Source organism: Zingiber officinale, chromosome 1A, assembly GCF_018446385.1.
Source record: "Zingiber officinale cultivar Zhangliang chromosome 1A, Zo_v1.1, whole genome shotgun sequence".
NCBI lineage: Eukaryota > Viridiplantae > Streptophyta > Magnoliopsida > Zingiberales > Zingiberaceae > Zingiber > Zingiber officinale.
Window position 1 is genome coordinate 159,605,520 of NC_055987.1, and position 16,826 is coordinate 159,622,345.

Sequence of the window (16,826 nt, forward strand, 5' to 3'; positions counted from 1 at the left end):
GCTGTGCCCACTAAAGGGAGTCTTGGTCATCTTGCCTCGTAGGCATGACTCGCATATCTCATATGATTCTAAATCAAATGAGTCCAGCAAACCATCCTTATGGAGCTGGGATAAGCGCTTGTCATTTATATGACCTAAGCGACAGTGCCAGAGGTAGGTTTGGTTCATGTCATTTGACTTGAACCTCTTGGTATTTTGTTATAGATAGGGCTCTCAAGGTCTAGAATATAGAGTCTGTTCATCAGAGGTGCACTACAATAGAACATATCGTTTAAATAGACGAAACAACATTTGTTCTTTATTGTAAACGAAAATCCTTTCTTGTCCAAACAAGAAACTAAAATTATGTTCTTAGTCAAGGCAGACACATAATAACAATCATCTAATTCTAGTACAAGCCCAGAGGGTAGAGATAGATAGTAAGTTCCTACAGCAATAGCAGCAACCCGTGCTCCATTGCCTACTCGTAGGTCTACCTCACCCTTCGTCAATGCCCTGCTATTTCTCAACACTTGTACATTAGTACAAATGTGCGAAGTACATCCGGTATCTAATACCCACGATGAAGAAATAGAGAGGTTGACTTCTATAACATGTATACCTGAAGTAGAAATCTTATTTCTCTTCTTCTTAAGGTCTTCCAGGTATTCTTTGGAGTTCCTCTTCCAGTGCCTTGCTTGTCCTTGATATAGGTGACAAAGATGTTCAACCATATCGTAAGCGCCCATCAACTCATGTTGCTTCTGAAGCTCAGAGTTCATGGTCGCGAGCATAAGACAAGACACATCTAATGCATCATCTTGATGCTTCTTGTAAGCATCTCGGTCTCCTCGCGTGGTAGTGGTAGGAGGAGCCTCCGGAATGGGCTCCTCCAGAACGTAGAACTATTCTCAGGTTCCTGTACCAGTCCAGGAAATTTGCTCCGTTGAGCTTGTCCTTCTTAAGGACAGATCGCATGGAGAAGGTGTTCGTATTCGATGTCATGGTAATCTACAACAGAAATAAATGCAGAAATAAGTATCATATTCTTAATCATTTAATTAGACCTTTAACTAAATGATGCTCCCACTGAATTCTATAATTCATGTGGGACAAGATCCACATCATACTAACCCTTGAGTTAGCTTTGGCTAATACGCCCAAGACTTAGTATGATCGGTATGTAATGATTACCAATTACATCTCTATGCAACTCTTGTTTATAGGATCAAAATCGGCATTTATATTAAAACTCGAGTTAGCTTTGGCTAATATGCCCAAGAGTTAATATAAACGTGATTTTGACCTATCTACCAACCATTGGATAATGCCTATAGTTAAACTCGATCCAATTGAGTTAACTAGTTACTCAATCTAACTGAGTTGTACTCACCCATGCGTTGATAGGTGGGACCAAGATTGTCCCTCCGTACCCTACCAAGATAGTATGCGTTGCTTTGCTTTGGCAGATTCAACAACAACATGCGATCGAGGTAGTGGTACGTATCACGACATGGTAGGCATTACGAGTTGACGCGATCTAGATCTAATCTAAACGATGATGTGTATCATATACTCGATAGATCTAATCTAATCATGGGGTGCATCATGTGCATGACTTAAATCTAATCTATTCATTAGGCACTAATTAATTACTTAATTAACTAGCATGCATCACATACACACAAAAGTAATTAATTAAATAATTTTGTGATTATGTCATGACCCTACTACGATCTTCTCAAGCCAATGAGAAGATTGGATGGTCAACCTAAGGTCAACAGCTTCTCAAGCTCCTTCCTTTGACCACCTCGTGTTGCTCGTGCCCTCCTTGTAACTCCGTCTCGAGTGGACCTTCCACCGCTTCAAAATTTACATTACATTTTGAAACTCGAGTTATATTCGAGTCTAAATCTAATTTACAACAAGAATAAAAGAGAAAGGCACGATGCGCAGGTCACAAAAAAAATAAAAATACAACACGCACATCACATCACGGCACGCAGGCCGTATTATGAATTACAACACAAATTATCCAATCATATTGGGTCTTTGGGCCATGACTATCACAAAAATAATATATAATTCAAAATTATATATTTCTATAATTTTCTGAAATTTTTCTATAATTTTTTACAATTTTTACGAGTACAATTTCCTGGCGGTTCCGTTTAGCGGTTTTCGGGCGCAATCGCGGAACGAATCCCCTTGCGGGGCCAGGGGCAGCGCCCCTACCCGTGATCTAACCATCGCGAGGGTTCCATTGCGATCTAACAGCGCCTTAGCCCGCTGTCCCAAAAAGTTTTGGGGCGAAACTTGGCCGTTTTGGAAAATTCTTCTCGGTAGTCGAAGCCTACAAGTATCGAAACACTTGTGCTTCACTTCTACGAGAAAAATGCCCATAAAAACTATAAAAATCATAAATTTACAGAATATTATAGAACTGAAAAATTTTCATAAAACACAAAATAAACTCGTATTCGTCTTTGCACGTGGCTCTGATACCACTGTTGGGTTTTTCGGGCCGCGAAAACCGCGTTTTCGCGTCGCGGAAAGCCCCAAAGCCAACGGATCCGTGCAAAGAAAAATTTTGAAAAACTATGAATACGAGTTTCTACCGAGATCAACTCCTAGATCTACATGAAAAAGGGTTATACCTTCGATGCGTGCCCTTTGCGAATCCCGCTCGTCCAAGGTACGCCGGATCTCGAGATTGTCAACGTAGACAATCCTCTAGAAGTATCCACACGAACAAGATGTGTTCTCTAACACTCAAGGATGGAGAAGAGAGCACCACAAGTGTGCTAGCACTTTCTAGGGCTCTCAGGTAGGATTTAAAAAGGGAGAAAGGAGAGAAAGTAAAAGGAATCTCATACACTCCTCTAGGTACCCTCCTTTGTGACCTTCACTCCACCCTATTCTCTTGGAACTCAACTCACTCACCTTCACCTTGCTTGGAATCCACGGCAATAGTAGCAAAGGAGGAGGAAGAGAGCTAAGGAGGAAGAAGCATTCAACACTACCAAATCAATGCCACAAAATGAAACTTCTTTTTCTTTTATGTGTCCGGCCACATATGGGTAACTCCCCATTTAATGTGGCCGGCCACATTAAATGGAGGATTGTAACCTCTTGATCTCCCTTGATGATGTGGAGATGATGTGGCAAGGTTAGTCATGCCATGTAGGATGAGTCAACCTTCATGATGTGGCAATACATCAAGTCTAACTTGATGTTTCAACTTCCATTTGGTCAAGTCAAAATTGACCAATTCTCTTCCTTGTTGAGTTAAATCCAACCTTTGATTCAAGTCAATTTTAATTTAATGAATCTCAATTCATTAATATAAATTGACTCAATGAATCAAATTTAAATTAGACTCATTCAACAATTGAATCTAATTGAGTCTAACTCAATAAGTCTAATTTGAATTAATCTGAATCCAATCTTTGGTGCATCATATGAACCTAATCCAATTGGTTCATCATATGAACCTAATCTCCATCCACTTGTTCTTTGTGTGTGACCCAATAGGTTCTTGTAACGTTGGCAATGTTTCTAAACTCCTTTAGAAACATAAGCAATGAGCGGCATCTAGCAATACATCATTGCTACCTAAGTTACAAGAATGTTGAGATCCAACATCACCTTGTGACTACTAATTGTGACTCCTCACAAAATATGACAAGTGTCCTTCTATCCTAGACATCTAGATTGATCAATATGAGGCATAGACCGTGTCATCCTCTAATCAATCTAAATCTTGAACTCCAAGTAGACACACTAAATCAAATGAGCTCAATATCCTATATTGACTCATTTGGGCATGGCCATGCACTTCGTGATCTCACTCTATCAAGAATACCGATGTCTCTCCCGTCATATAGGAGGGATAGATCCCATCTACATCACTCACATCCCTCCGCATAATTTATTACATACCCAATAATCGCCTTTATGGTCCACCCAGTTACGGGTGACGTTTGACGAAACCAAAGTACATAACTTCTTATGTAGGGAATCATGGTGACTTCAGGTCTAAGGACTAGTAGTCATACTAATAGCCACATGAGAAAGTATATGACACTCATATAACGATCCATGATACTTTCTCATGGCGGGTCATTCAATATACATTCTCTAATGCATACCCATGTGTCAACTTGATATCTCTATATCCATGACTTGTGAGATCAAGTCATCGAGTTGACCTACATGCTAGTCTTTTTGCATTAACATTGTCCCTGAATGTTAATACTCGACTAGGAATGATTAAGAATAGTGTTCCCTATATCATCTCACTATCGATTCAACCAATCGATTGATATAGGTGACCTTCTACTCAAGGACGTTATTATACTTAGTTTAATTGGCACCAATACAAGTAAGTATAACAACCAAAAACCAAATGCCTTTATTTATATAGAATATGATACAATAAGTCCAAAATACAATCATCAAATGATTGGCTCTAGGGCTCTAGCTAACACTAACGACCTTAGTTGATCTACAATGCACAGCTTGATAACCGAAGTAAGAATGTTTTAGGAAAAAATATTTTCCCTTTTCTTACGTTTGCTCATAAACCCCGTTAAGGGGCTTTTCACAAAAGAGAAAAGGATGAGGGGCAACGGTTGGAGGCGCCCCTACCCTCTCTTTTATAGGGCATTCCGGGCACCCGGATCTCGATACCAGAGGCGGGCGCTTGGAATGGGGGCGCGGTGCGAGGTGCACGGACCCCATCCAGACGTCCAGATCCCGATACCAGGGGCGGGCACCCATGGTTTTGGGCTCCCGTTCATGGTTCTATTATTATTATTATTATTATTATTATTATTATTACTATTATTATTATTATTAATTAGTTAGTTAGGGATTAAGTTTAAGGATCTATTTAAGTTAAAATGGATTAAGTTAAAGATTAATTTAAGTGACAAATTGATTCAAGTTAAATTGTTTAATTAATTTTTATTAGGTGAAATTGGAAAATTAAGTAAAGAAAATGATTAAGTAATTGTCTTAAGTTAAACAGTTGTGGTATTTAGTCGAATTGGAGAAAAAAATGATTAAGATAAAATGGTTAATTTAGTTGTTAAGGTTAAGGATTTTAATTGAGAGTTTTAATAGATTAATTAATTTGTTAAATAAGTTAAGGGATAATTAGGTTAGGTCAATTCTTTAATTTGGATTAAGAATTAAGTAGATTTATTGAATTGATTAAATTAAATAAATTGTGTAAGTTATAAGTTAATTTCAAGTTGTGAACTTAAGTTTAAGTTAAGTTAATTAATGTATATTAGAATTAATTTTGATGATTAATTAGCCTAAGAAGATTGATTTACGCAAAAAGTATGAATTTAATTAATGGTTAATTAAATTGATTAACTTGAGGATTAATTAATTCAAGTTTAAAGGTTATTAAAAGATTAAGTTAACATAGGTTAGAAGACTAATTGAGATAAAAATTTAAGAATAGTAGTAGTAATAAAAACTTAGTTAAAAATATTCATCTTATTATTGGTTCTTAACTGTTTAATCCTTATTTACTAACTAACTATCAGAAGATAGCAGCATTTACCTTGTTAGTTAAATCAAGTATTTATGTCTAATTAGATATTTATTGAAAAAAGACTATTTGATTTGATTAATATTCTATTGTATTTTTCATCCAGACTTATGTTGATGCACTGATATAAGCTTCTGAAGTCCAAGCAAAATATCTACACATCTCACACCATTCTATGTTTATACATACACAATCAAGGTAACCTAGTTTGTTTGTGAGATGCTCAATTACTAGATCTATAGGATCATGCTTTCTAGGGGTTTGATTTAGGATAAGGCCAAAATAAATTTTGAAAAACTAACGAAAAAGGAAATATTTAGAAAATATAAGTAAATAAATTTTCCTAGAATTTTTTAAAAATTATCCGAATAAATATTCTCCCCTTAATCTAACATTTTTCAGACACAAGCACCATCTTTAAACTTATTTGTACTAAATTTTAATGAATTAATTATTTTATTTCTTAATTATTTAGATTTAATTTACTTTTAAATTATCCTTATTCATCTCATCAGTCTAAATTTTCAAACACAAAGGATCCTATGGTTTTGTGAGATGAGTTAAATTAAATTTTAGGGTTTGATTTAAGTTTGTGTTGGATTCAAGTTTAGCTTTGAGTTCAACAAATAGACATTCTTTAGATAAATTTCTAAGCTATGGCGAGTCACCTGGACATCATTAGAGTAATCATGCCTTCGTGATTTTATAAATAATCCTATCCACTAAACTTAATAATGAAACTTTGGTCTAACTAGCTAGGATTGGTAGAGGGTAGCTTTGTTAGTTCTACTAAGTTAAATGCACTAGGTCGAAACCATATCTTCCTAGACATATATAGACAGAGCTTTCCTAACTTACTATCATCCAAAATTTCTTCAGTGCTATTTTTCAAGTTAAACGTTTGTCTCCGTTTGATCTAATTCTACTTACCTAGCCGGGTAAACTAATATTTTAGAGGTGCCAACTAATTTAAAGTTTCCCCCCTGAATTATTGAGTTTTTATGTTTTAGGTTTATGTCGTTTATTTTTATAGTTATAATAAACTTTGATACTGTGAAGAGATAAGAGGGGAGGGTATTTTGGACATTTGACATCAATTAGGTTTGGGTTTTAAAAGGGGGGGCACTGTTCACCAGGAAGGGGAAGGTTTTTCGTGCTCTGGTTTTTTCCGTCGTCGCCAAGCACAAAAGGGGGGGTGCTTCTTCTTCATTGGGCTCCGCTGCCAGCCCCCGCACGCGAGGCTCCTCGCCGGCATCAGCCACCAGTCGCTAGCTGCCACTCCTCTTCTCCTCCTCGCACCGCCGACAGGAACGAGGAGGCCTTTCTTCCTCCTTCCCATGTTCCTCGCCGATGCCGATGCCGGCTGCCGGCCGCCACCTCTTCTCCTCTCGCCTCCTGTGCGCTGAGATCGCCTCCTCGCGGTGCCGCCACTGGACGGACTCGACGCCCCTTTGCCCTCACGCACACCACCGACCTCCCTTTGCAGATGCCGCCCAGGTTATTGACATTGTCGGGTTGCCTCTCACCTCCGACGCCATCGGCGCTGCCTCCTCCAGCGAGCATGACGCTTCCTCCAGTCACCACATGCCACCACTACCGCCTCCAGCGGTTGCGGAGGCCATCGTCGACGCCCCCAGCAGGCATCGACACCTCCTTCGTCGGTCACCGGTGCCTCTCGCCGCTACCGACGATGCCTCCAGTAGCTGCCGACACCGCCTCTAGCAGATGTCGCCTCCGGCAACTGTCGTCGCCTCCTCTCGAGGTCACATCCGCCGTCTCCAGTGGACTCCGTCACCCTCCGAGCAGTTACCGCCTGCGTACTGTTTGTTTGCTCCGACCTTCGAGTTGAGATGGGGTTCGAACCATCGAGTCGTGTTGTGTTTCGCTATTCATATTGTTATCATGCTTGTGAGTTACTTGTATCATCCGGCCTGCGAGCCGCTATCATGTTCGACCTGCGTGTCGTGTGCCGACCTGTGTGTCGTTATCATATCCGACCTACGCGTCATCTTTTTGGATCCTTGCTACACCGGATTCTGTGTCGCCGCCTTTAGATCCGGCTTCTCACCTGACTTGCATCCATCTACTCGTCAGGGCCGCGACGACTCGATCAGCACCGTGATTAGCTCACTGACCCATCCGAGGGTTCCCCCCCTGGAGCCAGGGTACGCCACCGTTTTCATGCTTTTATTCATTTCATCGTCCTAATGTTCGACCGCTTATATATTCGTGGGACTCGCCTCAAGCATCGGGGTACCAGAGACCGAGGTAACTCGATCGCTGGCTGCAGGTAGCATTGACCGGAGGTCCTCTGATGACTTTGTTAACCCAGAAGACAGCTCACCATCCGAGTCATGGAGATACGGTTAACATTCCAGACACATCGTTCCGGCAGGTTCGTCTTCTCATATTCCCGACAGGAACATAATTGGCATCGTCTGTGGGAACGTACCTGATCTGGAATGTGAAGATGGACGACACGAGAAAATTCTGTTATACTCATGACCTTGGTGGGTTTCGACGAGCATGTTCTGCTCTCCTCACTCTACGGGTATTCGGGAGTCGAGGAATTGAGTCAGATCCTTTATCGGTCGACGGTCAGTTTCTTCATTATATTCTCTTTTGGTTGTAGGATCTGTCATAGTTCCCCGGCCAAAGACTCCCGAGCTGATCGGCCAGGATTATATTCGCGAAGACTCCCGCGTCGATCAGCCGGGATTATATTTGCGAAGAGTCCCGAGACGATCGGCCGGGATTATATTTGAGAAGACTCCCGCGACGATCGGCCGGGATTATATTTGCGAAGACTCCCGAGCTGATCGACCAAGATTATATTTGTGAAGACTCCCGCGATGATCAGCCGGGATTATATTTGCGAAAACTCCCACGCCGATTAGTCGGGATTATATTTGCGAAAACTCCCGAGCCGATGGTCGAGATTATATTTGTGAAGACTCCCGAGTTGATCGGCCGGAATTATATTTGCGAAGACTCCCGCGTCTATCGGTCGGGATTATATTTGCGAAGACTCCCACGCCGATCGGCCGAGATTATATTATATTAGAGTCACAGGCTCTAGAAGTCTAGCGGCGACTATAAACCCCAGAGTCGAGCGGCGACTATAAACCCCTATGAAGATCGTCGAACGACGACGCTAAACTCAAGAGTTGAGCGGCGACTATAAACCCCTGTGAAGACCGTCGAGCGGCAACGTTAAACTCCAGAGTCGAGCGGAGACTATAAACCCCAAAGTCGAGCGGCGACTATAAACCCCTGTGAAGACACGTCGAGCGGTGACTATAAACCCCAGAGTCGAGCGGCGACTATAAACCCCTGTGAAGATCGTCGAGCGGTGACGTTAAACCCCAGAGTTGAACAGCGACTATAAACCCATGTGAAGACCGTCGAGCGGTGACATTAAACCCAGGTCTCCACCGGTTGTCGAGCGGTGACCTTAAACCCGTGTCTTTACCGACCATCTTATCAGCGCATCTATCTTCCCTGCTCAGAGTTGAGTTATCTTCACTGGTCTCGGACCAGCGTATCATATTTCCTTGTCTCCCTCGTTCGGGGTCGAGTGGTCTTCACTGGTCATGGACCAATCTCATCGGATCTCCTATCTCCCCCGTTCGGGGTCGAGTGATCGTTACATATCGGATCTCCTATCTCCCCCGTTCAGAGTCGAACGGTCTTCACTGGTCAAGGACCAATCTCATCGGATCTCCTATCTCCCCCGTTCGGGGTCGAGCGATCGTTACATATCGGATCTCCTACCTCCCCAGTTCCGGGTCGAGCGATCGTTACATATCGGATCTCCTATCTCCCCCATTCGGGGTCGAGCAGTCTTCACTGGTCACGGACCAGTCTCATCGGATCTCCTATCTCCCCCATTCGGGGTCGAGTGATCGTTACATATCGGATCTCCTATCTCCTCCGTTCGAGGTTGAGCGGTATTCAATGGTCACAGACCAGTCTCATTGGATCTCCTATCTCCCCCGTTCGGAGCCGAGCGATCGTTACATATCGGATCTTCTATCTCCCCCGTTCTGGGTCTAGCAGTCTTCACTGGTCGCGAACCAGCATATCAGATATTCTATCTCCCCCGTTCGAGGTCGAGTGATCTTCACTGGTCTCGGACCAGCTCATCGGATCTCATATCTCCCCCGTTCGGGGTCGAGAGGTCTTCCTGGGTCACAGAGCATATCAGAGCAGCTTATCTCCCCCGTTCAGCTAACGACTTCTACTTCTGTGCGTCTTCGATTCCCGAGCTACACCTCCGTTCAGATCACATGCGATGCGCCCGCTCAACTAGCGACTTTTTGCTTGCGTGCACTTTCGATTCATGGGCTATACTCTCGTTCAGTTCGCAGGCGATACACCCGCTCGGCTCACAACTTCCGTTTCCGTGCGTATGTGATTTTGCGGGCTATGCTTCTGCTCCGTTTTCGAGCTCCACTTCTGCCCAGCATTGCTTCATCGCTCGCTTGGTATTCGCTTATGTACTCACTTGGCGTTCGGCCGAGAGCTTGCCTAGCAGCCGCTCGACACTATTTTTTGTCGCTTGACCAACACTTTGGTGGCTGCCGGATCCTTTGCTCGATCGTCCACCTAGCCACATGCTTGTCTCACTCGACATCCTGGTGGTCGTCAGGTTGGCACTTTACGATCACCATGTTGACATTTTGAGATTGCCCAATTACATTTTTACAATCATCCGACCGATATTTTTCAAGGATCTATTTTCATCTTTTTGATCGCCCAATCGGCATCTTCATGGTCGCGCGCTCGGCATCGTTCGCCCGGCGTCTATCCACCCGATCGACATCCTTCCGACCGCCCGGTCGGCATCTTAGCGATCACGCGCTCAGAACCGCTCATTTGCATGGTCTGCTCGGCATCCCGCGTGTTGCTCGATCAACTATCATTTTACTCATCGTTCGCTTAATGTTTTACCACCCGCTCGGCATCTGTCCGATTATTGACTTGGTATTATTTTTCGTAGTCTGCTCGGCGTCATTACTACTCATGTGACACCATTACTATAACGACCGCTCGCGTGGCGTTATACGATGGGTTCAGCGATTTGATTATCAAGAGTGAGTCAGCCTTTGTGATAGACTGTCTAGTCAGTCAGACTCGCGTCTCCTTCGACTAGACTTGAAGAGCAGGCTTATGATACGGTGAATAGATAAGCGAGGAGGGCATTTTGGACATTTGACATCAATTAGGTTTAGATTTTAAAAGGGGGCACTGTTCAACAAGAAGGGGAGGGTTTTTCATGCTCTGGTTTTTTCACCACCGCCAAGCACAAAGGGAGGGCTTCTTCTTCATTGGGCTCCGCTGCCAGCCCCCGCACGCGAGGCTCCTCGCCGGTGTCAGCCACCAGTCACTAGCTGCCACTCCTCTTCTCCTCCTCGCACCGTCGACAGGAACGAGGAGGCCTTTCTTCCTCCTTACCACGTTCCTCGCCGGTGCCGATGCCGGTTGTCGGCCACCACCTCTTCTCCTCTCGCCTCCTGTGCGCTGAGATCGCCTCCTCGCGGTGCCGCCACTGGACGGACTCGATGCCCCTTTGCCCTCACGCACACCACCGACCTCCCTTTGTCGACGTCGCTCAGGTTGTCGACATTGCCGGGTTGCCTCTCACCTCCGACGCCACCGACGCTGTCTCCTCCAGTGAGCATGACGCTTCCTCCAGTTGCCTCATGCCGCCACTGCCGCCTCCAGTGGTTGCGGAGGCCATCGCCGATGCCCCCGGCGGGCGTCGACACCTCCTCCGTCGGTCGCCGGTTGATATGCCTAGATTGTATACACTTGTTTAGCATGTTTTGACGCACATTCAAATATTTTGCACATGCTTTGTTTACGTATTTTTATACTTCCAGCTTTCCTTTTAGCATATTTACTCTTTTGTTCGGAGATCTGCTTTTGTGCATTTTCTGTACACAGGAGTCGAAATTGGTGAAGGTTTCGTGTTTAAGGCCAAATCCGCAAGCGAAGCAAAAGAGGAAGGCACCATTCTTGTACCTCACACGGCCCTGCCATGGGGGGTTGCCCAGGCCGTGTGGAGTTCCTTGGTCGTGTGGATGCAGCAGAGATGGAAGTTGCCACGGCAGTGTAAACCTCACACGGTCGTGTAAAGATTTGAAGCCAGATGGAGCCCTGGCCGTGTACACCACACGACCATGTGAGATTTCCAGAGACCAGGAATGCCCCGGCCGTGTACATCACACAGCCGTGTAGGATTTCCAGTGAGCAAGAGGGCCCTGGCCGTGTACACCACACGGTCGTGCCAAGTTTCCAGAGGCGGAGCCAGTGCAAGCCGTGTAGATCTACACAGTCGTGCAAGGGGAGCATTGGCAGAAGCAAGCCACGGTCGTGTACCACACACGGGCGTGTAAGGTTGGCAGAGAAGGGAATGGGTCTGGCCGTGTGAACCTCACATGGCCGTACCTCGGGGCCGTGTGGCACCCGAACCTCACCTCTATATAAAGGTTTATTCAAGATTTAAAGGGGGATCTTCTCCCTTTTGAGGGGAATTCAAGATTTGGGCGTTCCTCCACCTTCTTGGAGGGATTTCCGATGATTCTAAGGGCGGATCTTCAACGTTTCGACTCCGAGGAGCAAGGATTGGATCCGAAGATGGTTCTTCATCGTAGATAAGCTTTTCTTCCCTTTCTTTCTTGGATTTGGGGATCAAGATGTTTATCTTTTCTTCTTCTTTTGGATTCTTTCCTTGTTCCATGGACTAGATCTCTTGTTCTAGGATGAAGGGAGTATTTGTAATGGAGATTTGATGTCAACTCTTGTGGATTTGCCAACATTTCTATTTCTATGATTTTACTCTGTTTGTATCTATTCTTTCTTGTGTGGATTGTTGTGATTAGGGCTTAATTACCATGCTTGATTGAATGTTTAAATATCTTGTGGATCTTGTAGAGATAATTCCTCATTCGATTTTCTGAGGGACGTTCGTGACAGGAATATACTCGTGTAAGGACGTTCGAGGGGTAATATTGAAGGGGAAATTAGGTATTTCAAGAGGGTAGGATAGATTGTATGCATTAATCTTTATATCTAATGAGGTTGAGAAGTAGTGATTTCTATGTTGATTTTTTGAGGGACGCACGTGACAGGCAAGCCCGTGTAAGGACAACATAGGGTTCATTCCTAATTGATCGCATTAGATATATTTCAGTCATAAGCCGGTTGTCTATTGCAAGAGGGAACCAGCAACTTTCTACAAATGATGGACAATTGAAAAATAAGATTTGGTAGATCATTACATTGAATAACATTACAAAGAAATCAAAACTCCTAGAACATACCTTTATCATTGCCCTTATTCTTGTTTCTTATTCTTTTATTTCTTTGTTTACCTTTCATAGTTACACTTAGACTTTGTAAATCAATTGATTGGTTGTTTAACTAACTCGCTTTGAGACATCTTTAGTGCTTATTCTAGTCCCTATGGATTTGATATTTTTTATTATTAATTGAGACATATCCGTACACTTGTGGAGGTCGACAAGTTTTTGGTGCCGTTGCAGGTGACTGCGCTATAACATTAGGGATTATCAATTGAGTTAGAGTAAACATAACTTTTCTTTTCTTTTCATTAGCATAATTGAAACTAATCTTTAGAATTCTGTTTTCATCATTTGCATATCTTTCTAATTCTTGACAATTCTTTTTGTTGCAATTCTAATTCTAATTCTAATTTTGCATTCTTGATTTCTAGCACTCTAATCTAACTTTTCTCTATTTTCTCTTTTGATCTAGTTTCTTTCTTCTTTTCTTTTGTAAACATATTTTGCAATCTTTAGCATATGAATTATTCTAGACATTTTTCTTTTTTCTTTTATCTTTTCTTTCTTGTTTTCATTATCCACTTTCTTTCTTTCAATTTAAATTCTACATTTTCTTTCTTACTTTTCATATTGCATTTTATTTCTTGTCTTTGATTCTTCATTTTATAATTTTTTTCTTGAGTATCCATGAGCACTAACATGTCAAGCAGACCAATGAGAAATTTATCTACACCCTTTTCTGCAAGATTTTTATCTCCCATTGTGCAACCTCAAATTGAAGCAGAAAGTTTCCAACTAGACCCAGAGTTAATTTTTATGATACAAGGTCACAAATTTGGAGGCGAAGTATCGGAAAGTACTTATCTATATCTTGAAACATTTTTAGAAATTTGTAATATGGTGAACAGTGAGAGTGTCTCAGCGGATGCAGTTCGATTGATGACATTTCCTTTCAGTATCAAGGATAAAGCAAGGACTTGGTTATATTCTCTCCATCCTCAAAGTATCACAAGTTGGGAGTAATTGGAGAAGCAATTTCTGAATCATTTTTCCCTCCAAGCAAAACATTGTATATGAGGAATTGCATAACAAATTTTGCTCAGGCATATGGAGAATCATTATTTGAAGCATGGGATAGATTCAAGAGTCTTCTAAGACAGTGCCCTCATCATGGTTTTAAAAAATGGTTGATTTTGCACATATTCTATAGGGAAATTTCTTTCTCAGACAAGAGTTTATTGGATTCATCAGCTGGAGGTTCTTTTATGGACAAAAGTGTAGATGAAGCATATATGTTAATTGATCAAGTGACATTGAACCTCCAAGAATGGTCGAATATAAGTTGGATGAAATCTCCCTCAAACATTCAAGGAGTGCAAGCCATAAATGCTATAGAGCCTGTCAAACAAATTGTAACTCAACCATCTATGAGTTTTGAAACTCACAAGTCACAGAACTGGGAGTTCAAACATTTAGGGGCAAAGATTGAAAGTATTATTTCAAATTGGTTTAAAGAAGATCCCCCTCCTTCGCAGACAAGATCTAGTGAAAAGTGTGATGATGTTGGGTTGAGAATTGAAAAAAATCATGAAGAACTTCTGAAGAAGGACATGTTTAGAATTGAGGAGAAGAACAATAGAAGACCACATGAACTCAGTTCTATTATTCCAGGAGGTTCCCAAATGCCACAAGTACCTTGCCCTCAACGATTGATCATACCAACACTAGATAAGCAAGTTGAATCTCCTCCACAAGCTAAAAGGGAATATGAAAAATTAGAAGTACCTTTCCCAAGACCTTCACTAAGGGTTCATTTTCCACAAAGGTTAGTGGGGGTCAATGAGAACTATGACTTTAAAAAATTCTGTGACACTGGTAAGGTTGAATGCAGATTTTTGAATTTGTATAAAGATGACGACTCTTCAGATGAGGATTGTGAAGATAATGCAATGGTAAATAAGTTTTTAGATCTACCTCCAAATTTTATAGGGTGTTATAGTGACGTTGAACTTTTAGATGATAAATGTGATGTGGTAGATCAACTTAAAACTGCAAGTGAAGTTATTGATCCTCTTGTTATTGATTCTCCTATTGAGGATATGATGTTGGTTTATTTTTTGATGTATGTGTTGATGATGATGATATGGAAGAATGTGTAGGGAGCTGTGTTGTGAAAGAAGCATCTCAAGAATCATCACCTTTGTCCACACAACCCTTAGAGGTTGCAAGATTTGAGCATGTTGTGGAACAATGTGTAGGGACTCATGTAGATATGGTTGAGTCTCAAGAATCACCATCATTGATATCATCAACACCTGACCCAAAGCCAGAACCATCATTTGATTCAAAGGAAGTCATATCTACATGTTTAGAAATTTCAGGTATTTCTCAGCAAAGTAAGATTAGTATTTCTTATGATCTTTTGAAAAATTTTATAGAGGTACCTATCATTGACTTTGTTGGATGTGATTCAGTTTTTATTTCTTATTCTGCTTATTTTAATATGGTTATGGCTCTATCTTATCTAATATGTTTGTGGGAGATTTGTACTTTCTTTGCATGTGCAGATTTCACTTGGGATAATGATTGGAAGCTCAATCTGAACCGTCTTCGACTACCTGAAAAAATTTTTAAGAAGATGAAGATGGAGAGAGTTATACTTTACTTTGTAGCTCCATTGATGAAAGCTCTCTCCATAATAAGAACCCTTGGTAGGAGGGTTCTAAAATATCTTACCCCTCCAAGAGAGAGATTTAGATGAATCTAAGGAGGTAGTCAAGCTAATGACCTTAAACAAGCGCTTCTTGGGAGGTAACCCAAGTTCATTTCCCTTGTTTTCTTTTATGTCTTTAGTTCTTTCTAGTTTCTTTTTACTTCATTGATAATAAATCATACCCTCTACTTAATTATTCTTGTCTATCTTTTTCTTTTTGTAGAATTCAAAGTTGTGGAGGAATATGAGCATTGGATGGAGGAGTATCTTTAAAAACATGAATGTCAACCATTTGGAGCTCATCACTTGGTAACTTCTCTTAAAATCTTCTCCACATTGTTTTTAGTTTTCATTGGGACAATGAAAAAGTTTAAGTCTGGGGGGATGCATTTGATTTGCTTTGTTTGTTTTTGTTTTTTACTTATGTCTTGCATTTTGTTTTGATATTTTGTGGCATACATCTTGAGAACATCAAACTCCATTTTTATGTTTTCTTGTCTTAAAACAAATTGTTAGCACGTTCATTATCTAGATTTATGATGTTTTAAGTGATGCTAGTAGTATGCTTAATGTACCTCTTTTCTCTATCTTGGGTAGCATGACATAAGCTAAGTATCTTATGGAGATGAGTTTTAGTCTTGGCTTGACCTTAAGGATCTTATCTTCACTACACCTATACTTGATGCTTGAATGGTTGATATCATTTAAATAGTCATGATTCATCTTGTTTGTTTAGTACTTGGTTTCCATGGTGATTTATCAAACTTCATTTTGGTTACTGGATGAGGCTCAACTCATGTAAGCTTATTTGGAAAAATCAAAATATCCCAACATTTGTGTAAAAAGTACACTTGTGAATAAGATTTGCACAATGCAAATACTTATGAAAAAAAAGGCAAAGAAAAAAAGTGAATAATGGATATTAAAAGCAGTTGTCGTGAGTGGAATCTAGCTAGTCACCCCTTTGAGACTGAGTTAGGTTACTGGGGAAATGACTGCTTAGCTTCTCTTGAGATTGAGCATGCCTTTGAGACCTTGAGTTGATTGAGAAATATGAACCAAATGTGTGGCAAGTAAGTGTCTATCACTGGTTACTTGTCTATCACTGGAAACATTAGGAATTCAAACTTGATGACGACTTGACTAGGACATAGATTGAAACTTGAAGAGTTTTGAGTTGATTTATTTACACTGTGCATAGGGTATTTATGCTTGAGCCAAACTTAACTTGTTTTCATGATCATGCTTACTAATGAAA

General features: G+C 41.4%; 1 non-coding gene across 1 annotated transcript; it reads right to left on the reverse strand.

Annotated features, from left to right (window-relative positions):
- Positions 1–13,926: 13,926 nt before the first annotated feature.
- On the reverse strand, positions 13,927–14,032 carry LOC122039133. Its single transcript, XR_006128027.1, has one exon. It is a non-coding gene; the product is annotated as a small nucleolar RNA R71 (small nucleolar RNA).
- Positions 14,033–16,826: the final 2,794 nt, after the last annotated feature.